At 40.7% G+C, this 9,274-nt stretch overlaps 1 pseudogene; it reads left to right on the top strand.

Annotated features, from left to right (window-relative positions):
- The first annotated feature begins 8,607 nt into the window (after positions 1–8,607).
- On the top strand, positions 8,608–8,772 carry LOC120884665 (U2 spliceosomal RNA; annotated as a pseudogene).
- The last annotated feature ends 502 nt before the right edge of the window (positions 8,773–9,274 follow it).

Here is a 9,274-nt window from a genome sequence, read left to right on the forward strand (position 1 = left end):
AAACAATGTATTCCGGCTCTTGAGAACTTCCAAGCAACCTCAGAGTCGCTGAAGGTCTAAAGCATTCTAATGCAATTTGACGACCTCTTTGTGGGGCTGGGCATGGCCAGAAGCAGTATTTTAGCCACTATTCTCGCTCCAGCGATAGGATGTCCTTTTCCCTGGAGACCCCAGGATGTTGAGAAAGAGGGGTCCCAGGTGGCTTAGTGGCTCAGATACCTTAAAGTAAGCTTTTAGAGACCCTCTGGTCCTAATGCATCTTTGAACAGATAAGGACACCAGATCCTTGGAGACAGAACTGAGTTGCTTATTAAAGTACAATTTTTAAAAGGGTAAAATCTTTCACCCAGATAGTAAATGAACACATTTCAAAGATTTTTACTGAAACTCATTAATTAATGAGAGAACAGTAAGATATTGGCCCAAGTGCATGTGAGAAGCTAGATACATAAAATCAATTTAATAGCTCTTTGGGTTATAAGCTATACAAAAAAAAACTGGTTTATATTTAACAGGATCATAAACTATAAACTTTGGGGCTATTAGTTTCACTGGGCAGTGAAGTAAACTAGTAAATAGTTAAGTCCAGCACTAGAAGAACACCTAATAATCTCTCTGGCTTATTTCCAAGTTTCAGATGCTTTTTAAACTTGTCCAAGGTCACAATGGTAATTGCAAGCAGATGTAAGATGACAAGTGAGGTCTCCTATAACTAAACCAATACTTTCGGCATTTTAATTCTGGAAGTCCAAGATGTCCAAGAATCAAATTGGGAATGCTTGAAGAAATGGTAGATTCCTTTCTTACCTGCATAGCCTGAACATCCTACCTGCAGTTGCTTATGCAAACACCTACTTGTGAGTAAACCTGAACTAGGCCTGTTCTACATTCCCCAAAGCCTAGGCCTGGTCTGGAGACCTTCTTTCTCTTTACTCTACAGGATTCAGTACTTTGCAGGATTTCTGGACCATTCCATCACCTCTTCTACATCCTCTCGGGGTTCTCTTAGGAATCTCTGGGCTCCATGTTGGGCCCTGCAACACCTTCTCTGAATCACTGAGTCCTTATAGCACATTCAGTTGGAATCCTCATTAGAGTCCTTCAAGTGAGGCCTGAGGACCCTCTGGCTGTGATACTTAACTAACTGGATTGAAGTACCGAGTGTGATTGTTTGGCATAGTGTCCTTGAACATTCTTTCAGAGCTTAAATTCAAGGATTCCCTAATAGCTCATTCCCAAAAATGGGGGTGATAACTTTCAAACAGAACCTATAAAGCCTCAGGTGGGTTTACGGAGCTGGCATTGCAGTTTGGGCTTTAGGAAAGATCTAATTCGCTCCTCTTCAGAGTGAATGCAAATAAATGCCTTCCTTCTGGGGGGGGGAGGGGCTTGTGGATGAGTGAGTTACTATTTGCCAAGAGATTTGGGAGCCTGAGGCAAATGACATTGAGCCGCTTACAAACTATGACAAGGCATCTTCACAAACACCCTTTTGTTCTTTTGTTCTTGCCAGATCTGTGTGGGTGGCAGAGGTTGGAATAATTTCATTACCAGAGTCCATCAGGCTTGACAGCGTCTCTCTGAGATTGCCTTTTTCATGATCATCTTGTTTACTTGTCTGAAATGGAATTCAGGTAGATAAGGAAGAGGGTAGCACGGGGTAGCTATTAACCACTCAAAAGATAACCTGAGGAGAATGAGTCAGCTACCCCCACGCCCCGATTCTCAGGTTTGTTTTTATATTCGTTTTATCCTCTAAAATAAGAAGAGAAAAAAAAATCCAAGAAGACCAAGTTCCTTATAGCCAGTAAAGTTCAGAAATATCATAATACCAAGTTTATAACACAATCTGAGATGGAAATGGGAGACTTTTGAAAGTGTGGGGCCAAGATTTCAATTTCTTTTTTCTTTGTTGTACAGTATATTATGGCCAGAGGAATATGAGAGATTGAAAAATGAAGGCCCAGATAAGGAGCCAAATGTACCCAAGTCCATGAAGCTGTGCTGAGGCACTCTTGCTCTATGTACGTGATGTATGGGGGATAAGCAAGAGGAACAGAGCTCTCTGCACTGGGGGAGCTAGTATTCTGCCTCCTAACCCAGCTGAGGAGTGAGGGGTATTTCTCTGAGGCCTGATATATAAAACCAAGTGAGTAGAGCTACATAGGAATGACTGCAGTCCATTTCCCCCTCTCCTCAAATCAAACCTCTCTCTCCAGGCTGAGTGTCAAGTCAGGCTTTTCTTTATGTACTCTGTCTCAGCCGCCCCACCAAATAGTAATAACAGATCCATGTTTTTGGAACATCTATTGGAAAGGTCAGTTATTTACATTCCACTTCTAGTATCTCAATTAATCTCCACAGCAATAAGAAACCCAATACAGTTAGCCTTATTTGATAGGGGAGGAAACTGAGGCTTAGTGAGATTCTATCTTGCTCAAGATCCCAGGCTGACAACCACAGAGCTGGAAATCGTACTCTCAAATTTGTCCTTAAGTACTATGCTTAGCAATCTCCCCGACTCCATACCATCTCCGTGTCTTTTCTCATGTAGTCTATTTTTCTGGCCACTAAATTCCACCTTTAAACAAGTAGGGACCACTGTTGTTGGTACTATGCTAAAATCAGAAAAATTAGGACAGGCAAGGGAATGGAACAAATAAGTTCAGAGCCCTGAGAGATGTCAACATTGAACACCGTGCATGTTGTAGTTTGCAAGCCCAGCTTCCATTTTCATTCCTCTTTACAGGGCCTCAGTGTGTCTTGGTGTCCACCTCTCTCTCACAAAGCTCCCATGCCTCATCCCTCCTTCCAAAGGATGGACTGATTTATCCAAGAAAAATAATATTCCCTGTACAGTGAGTGGTTCAGAAGGAAGCACAAAAATAGTCAGTGGGGTGCAAGAAGTTTTCAGTGGGCTTCTGAGAAAGTCCTGCCTAACCTAAAGCATAGAATTTTTGAGAAGAAACTCTCTCAATTTCTCTGCACAGCCTGTGCCAGGTTTGAAGTCTGGAACATCCACAGCTGTCTCACTTATAGGCTGAGGATGCAGCAGTTTCATGGGAAATCAGAGCTGGGGCCACCAGCCTATGTGGACTTTGAGGTTTGCCCTACAGCTGGACTTTGTTACAGGGCTGATGAATTCTGTCCATTTCAAACAAATAGAATACAAGGGTAAAAACTGTATGTTAAGGTTTGAATCTGGAATGTCCTCCAAAAGGCATAAGTGTAGAAAGCATGGTCCCCAATGCTGCAAGGTTCAGAGGTGTGGCTTTTAGGCAATGCTCAGAGCATGAAGACTCTGACCTCATATTAATCCATTGATGACTAAATGGACTACTGGGACCTGGTTGGGGGAAGTAGGTCACTTGGAGCATTCCCTGGAAGGGTTTAACTTCTCTCTGGCTCCTTCTCCTCTCTCTGCTTCTCAGTTATTATGAACCAAGCAGCTTTCCTATGCCAGGTCCTGCCACCATGATGTTCCTGCCACCATGATGTTCCTGCCACCATGATGTTCCTGCCACCATGATGTTCCTGCCACCATGATGTTCCTGCCGCCATCATGATGTTCCTGCCACCATGATGTTCCTGCCACCATGATGTTCCTGCCGCCATCATGATGTTCCTGCCTTGGAGCTGACCAACCAGGAACTGAACCTTTAAAATCCTAAGCCAAAATAAACCTTTCCTCCTCTAGGTTGTTCATATCAGGTATTTTGGTCACAGCAATAAAAAATTGAATAACATACTGAGTCAAGAGTGAAGCAGCTAAGTTCAGTGGCACACACCTGCAATTCCAGTCACTTAGGAGGCTGAGACAGGAGAATCACAAGTTTGAGTTCAGCCTCAGCAACATAGAAAGATCCTCAGCTACTTAGCAAGATTCTGTCTCTAAATAAATAAATAAATAAATAAGGAGTGAGGATATTGTTCAGTGGTAAAGCACTCCAGGATTCAATCCCTAGCACACCACCTCCCCCAAAAGAGTTAAGCAAATGATCCAATGAGAACATTAACATTAATCTAAAATTAATCTGAAAAAGCTAGTTAGGGAAACAGTGACTTAAGAAGTGATGATAGAGAAATTGAAAATGCACAATGGGGGATTCTGAGAACAGAAAATCGGGCACAAAACCAATGGAAGGTCCTAAGAACCTGGGCCATTGTTATTTTTTCCTTGTACCACGGATTGAACCAGGGGTACTTACCCACTGAGCTACATCCCCAGAACTTTTTTTATATTTTATTTAAAGCCAGGGTCTCACTGAGTTGCTTAGGGCTTTGCTAAGTTGCTGAGGCTGGCCTTGAACTTGTGATTCTGCTTCCTCAGCCTCCCCAGCCAGTGGGATTACAGGCCTAGGCCACTGCACTGCCTTTTGGGGCATTATTGGTTGGGCTGTTTGTTCAGCAGATGATCTAACAGATACCAGTAGGGACCACAGACTTACTGACTTATGGAATCCCCCTCCCCGCTTTTTTTTTTTTTGGTCTCAGTCCAAATCTCACTCATCCTTCAAGCCTTAGGAAGGAAGTCTTTTCTATCTCTAGTGGGCCTTATTTACTTCCTTCTTCCGAGGCTTCCTTGGAATCTCTCTTCTCTGTGAAAGCATGTATCATGCATAATTCCTATGCACCTGTGGGTGAGAATTTTGTCTCTTAAGTCTAAATAAGCAGTATGTTTGTTTATTTCTTCTCCCACAGAAGAAACCGAAGCTATTTCCAGAAATCAAGAGAAAGCAAACACTATTCCACAAGATCGTGTGCTTAAGCTCATTAGAGAGAGAATATTAGTGTTCCTGAGGAAGTCCTCTGTCAGTAAAGCCTTGTGGTGTTTCCCTCCTGAGATGCCTTCTCCTATAGGACTATGGGGAGGCAGCCAGTGCCCCCCTAAGGGGTCCTTCTTCCTGCCTGTGGAGGCTGTAAACCACCCGAGAAGATAAGTCAGAAATAATTAGTAAAGAACAAAAGACACAGAATCGGAAAAAATAATTTTAAAGCAAGCTTGGAGCACCTGATAGGCCCAGCCCACATAGGAGCTGGAGCTGGACAATTAGAAAATGGCTCCCGTGGTTTATTTAAGGGGGTACATCAAAGGCAGGGATAAGGTTTCAGGGATGGAATCTTGCTTCATTGTGTCTTGCTTTCAGTAGGTTGATTGGCATCTTGGCAGGTCACACCCACCTCTGAGAGGCTGTGTGGCTGTAGCAGGTCACCCCATCTCCAGTGCTGTGTGGGACCAGGCAGAACTCGAACAGTGTCACATATGTCTGGGTGGTCTTAGCCAGAGGAAATTTCCACTGGAAATTCCCAGACACCAGATTCTCCTATTCACTAGGCTGCAATGCCCATGTAGTCTACACACAGCCCACAGGTGGCTCTCGACACAGGACTGTTTCATGGCTGGGTTCAGATGCAGGACTCTTGAGCCAGTCCCAAGCTCTGCAGGAGAAAGACCACTGTCCTGGCTCACGGAGAAATTCCCACAAGTGAGGATAATGGTGAAGAGCAACAGGAACAGCTTTGACTCTGTTAAAGAGAGAATTGTGAATTTTCTAAGCTGAAGGGAAGCTTTAAAGTTACAGATGCACATTCTCCTTTTCAGCTGGGGAAAGTGAGGCTGAGAGATGAAAGAATCTTCCCAAGGCTCTACCTGTTTTAGAATATTAAAGTGACATTTAAAAACCATCACAATGGTCTAGGTATGTAGTTTAATGGTTGAGCAATTGCCTAGAGTGCCTGAGGCCCTGGGTTTGGTACCCAGCACTGCAAATGAATGAAGTAATGAATAAACAAACATCACCACTGGCAGGATAGGGAAACCTGGGCAGTTAGCCCCTCATTTTTTTAAACACAGCTCCTTATTTCTTTCTTTGGTCTCTATCACTGAACAGGTAGGCAATTTGTTGGTAACTAAAAAAAAAAAAAAAGTTTTCTGAATAAGTGGCTGATTTAAAGGGAACTACCACTCATATTTATATATAGCTCTCCAGTTAAAACATTTGTATATGCTGGTATTTCATAAGATTGTATTCTGGAGGTAGGGATTATTTTTTTCTGTGTTTAAAATATAAAAACAAATCTCAGACTCTATCGAGGGTGTCACTCCAGATTGAGGCCTGGACTACCCATCTCCGTGTGTGTGTGTGTGTGTGTGTGTGTGTGTGTGTGTGTGTGTGTTTTAACATGGGATGAGAAACATCAATTTGATTTCTTCAATGTGTCCAAACCCTTTGTATTGGGAGAGCCCCTGGCTTGCCATTGGCTCAGCTCTAAGTCTAGACTCTGGGTTTAGAATTCCCTCCTTGTTTTTAGTTGACTGTGGAGCTCCTTTAATGAAGTGACCCAAAATACCGCCCACTGTCGTCAAATATTAATAACTTCATTTATTTCCCAAACTTAGAGACGATGTCATGAAAATTAATGAGTATACTGGTGGAAATCAATTGTCTTCTGCAAAAGGTTCTCTGGAGTCATTGTGTAGAAAATTATGTGGGCTTTTTTTTTTTTTCTCTTTTGGCATCTGGGATAATCTATTTCTAGCTAACGGGTATGTTTTGATTATATTTATGAGGTAAAATAATGGAGAGTTTGTTAAAAAAAAAAAAAAAAAGCTCTGGTCCTTTATTTTGTAGAAAGATGAAGTTTGGAGAAAAATACTCCCAAATAATGAAAACCCCAAAACATCATGTCAATCAAGCTTTTCATGACTTGGTCTTAGGTACCTGGATTCTTTTCAGCCCTTACATCTTCACACTTGTATCTAGGATAAGGTGGATTTTTACTGAGCTGGGGGCACAGAATTGGACTTGGGGAGGAAAAGAGATTTGTAATGCTCTTACAGTCTAGTTAGTGGAAGAGGATGCTGATTTTGAGTCCATAAATCTTGCTGTACTCTATTGTCTGCCTTTCTCATTCTTTCTCAAATAAACAAAACCAAAAAATCCATAAACAAAATCAGGCATCAGAAATTGGCAATGTATTCATCTGTTCTTATAAATTCTCAAAATTAAAGTAAATTACGTTGAATTAAGACTATTTTCCACTGTGAATCTGCCTTCATCTCACATTTAGTAGGAAAGTGACATAAACTTGGTTGAAAGCCTTTTTGGGTTTGAGCTGTGTGAAAGTTCAATTTGGGATCTACTTAGTCTGGATTTACTGGGGTGTATTTATGTATTTCATTTATCTAAACATGATGAAGATGCACAACAGTATGCAGAAAGTTAGTTAACTTAAATATACCATTTCAATGGAAAATATATTGAATATCTCAATAAGTCAAATGAGAGTTTAATAACACTTGATGTGGAGAATCAAAAATGAATACGTTGTTTTTTCCTTGAACAAATGATTTTTTGGAAAATAGAATGATAATCAGATAAAAATTAGTGGATATTTATTGTACCTTTGTATTCAATATTTTTGTGTTTGAAAATTTCCATAACAAAGTGCAGAGACTATATTAAAAATTAATGAAACATGAAATAATAATGATCAAGATGAGTAAGGAAATTTATAGAAGTTTCTGATGTAGAAAAGCAAATTGTTACAAAACCAAAAATAACCAAAGGCAGTAATTCATTAAGAGGAAAAGATAACGTTTCCATAACGACAGTAGATAGGCTCTTGGGTTGTTTGATAATCTAATTAATGAGTGAAGTGTATCATATAAACACTTGGAAAATTTGAAGTTATTTTGTAGATTTGACATGGAATGCCTGTATCAATGATGATAATATAAAACTGATAAAAAACACTACAACAAGGATATCAATGACAAACTTAACAAAAAATGCTAACAAACTTGTTAATTAACATGTTACTCCGTGTATTGATTTCAATGTATTTATGACAAGTCATTATACTCAGAAATGTGAAATGCCCTCTTGGAGGTCTACTGTTTATATATGAAAGAAATTTTATAAGGTTTTCCCAATAAGACAATGATCCTAAGATTTTCTGTGACATTATTAATAAAGAATTAGAAACCTAAAAGAAAGGGGGACTGAGGAGTGGATTGGTGGTTTTCAAGAGCCATCAGTAACACTGACAATAGCAATTGCTCCTATTATGGAACTCTCATTATTTGTCATGCATTATAGCAGAGGTTAGCAAGCTATAGTCCTGGACCCAAACTGTCCTGCTTCTGCTTTTGTAAATAAAGTGGATTTTTTCTCTTTTTCTTTTTATACTGGGGATGCAACCCAGTAGCACTCTACCACTGAGCTATACCTCTCCCCCTATTTTAAAACAGGGTCTTCTTAAATTGCCAAGGCTGGTCTTGAACTTGAAATCCTCCTTCCTCAACCTTCCAAGTTGCTGGAATTACAGGAAAATTCTATTGGAATCCAGCAATAACTTTTTAGGTATCAACTGTGACTACCTTTATACTGTAAAGGTGGGGTTGAGTAATTGTAACAGAGACCACATGGCTTTTAAAGCCTAAAATATTTACTCTTTGGCCCTTACAGAAAAGTGCTTGCTGGCCCCTATACTGTGTGCTCATCATCTTCATGGCACATTGTAGTTTTTGCAGGTATTATGGCTACATAGTATCACAGTCCACACGCTCTTAAGAAAATGTGACTGTCCTGTTCCCATCAAGAGACAGACTCTTGGCTTTTTGGCTAAGATCAAGTATAGTCTCTGTTCTTATCAGTTCACTATCTGATATGTTCTCTATCTGAGGACAATATATTAAATGGATTTGGGGAGCATCGACTCCATGCATCGACCTGGTATTGCAGTACTTCCAGGAACGGTGCACCCATCCAGGGGAACCAAATACTTGGTTTCAAAGTTAGAGTGTGGGTTGGTTGGACATATGTACTTTTTCATTTCCTTCTTACACATCCTTGTATTTGCAAACATTCAAGTCTTTAGGGGGGCCCATCTCTCTGATCTTTTTCATCTATTTCCCACAGATCTTTTCATTCCATTTGCTCTCTTAGGAGTGTTTTCTTCACTCCCTACTTCAAATCCCACCTTCCCCCAGAGACCTAGCTTCTTTCTCTGAGTCATTTCCAGGAGGTCTTTTCTCTCTTTTCTCATAGGCCTTACTTCCTAGTAACTGCACAGGGAGTAGATGGGTCTTTGTCCCCTGTTTCTACTTTCTGCTCCTTTTCACTCCAGACTTCTGTAGGGGAAACTCTACAGTGCTGGCTTTCAGTCTTTGACCATTGTGTTCGCTTTCTGTCACACACTCAGATTGCTCCAGTGCATTCCACAAGGAATTTTCCCAGTGTTTTCTGATTTCAAAGTTCACACAGGAAAT

This window comes from Ictidomys tridecemlineatus, chromosome 3 (assembly GCF_052094955.1).
Source record: "Ictidomys tridecemlineatus isolate mIctTri1 chromosome 3, mIctTri1.hap1, whole genome shotgun sequence".
Lineage (NCBI taxonomy): Eukaryota > Metazoa > Chordata > Mammalia > Rodentia > Sciuridae > Ictidomys > Ictidomys tridecemlineatus.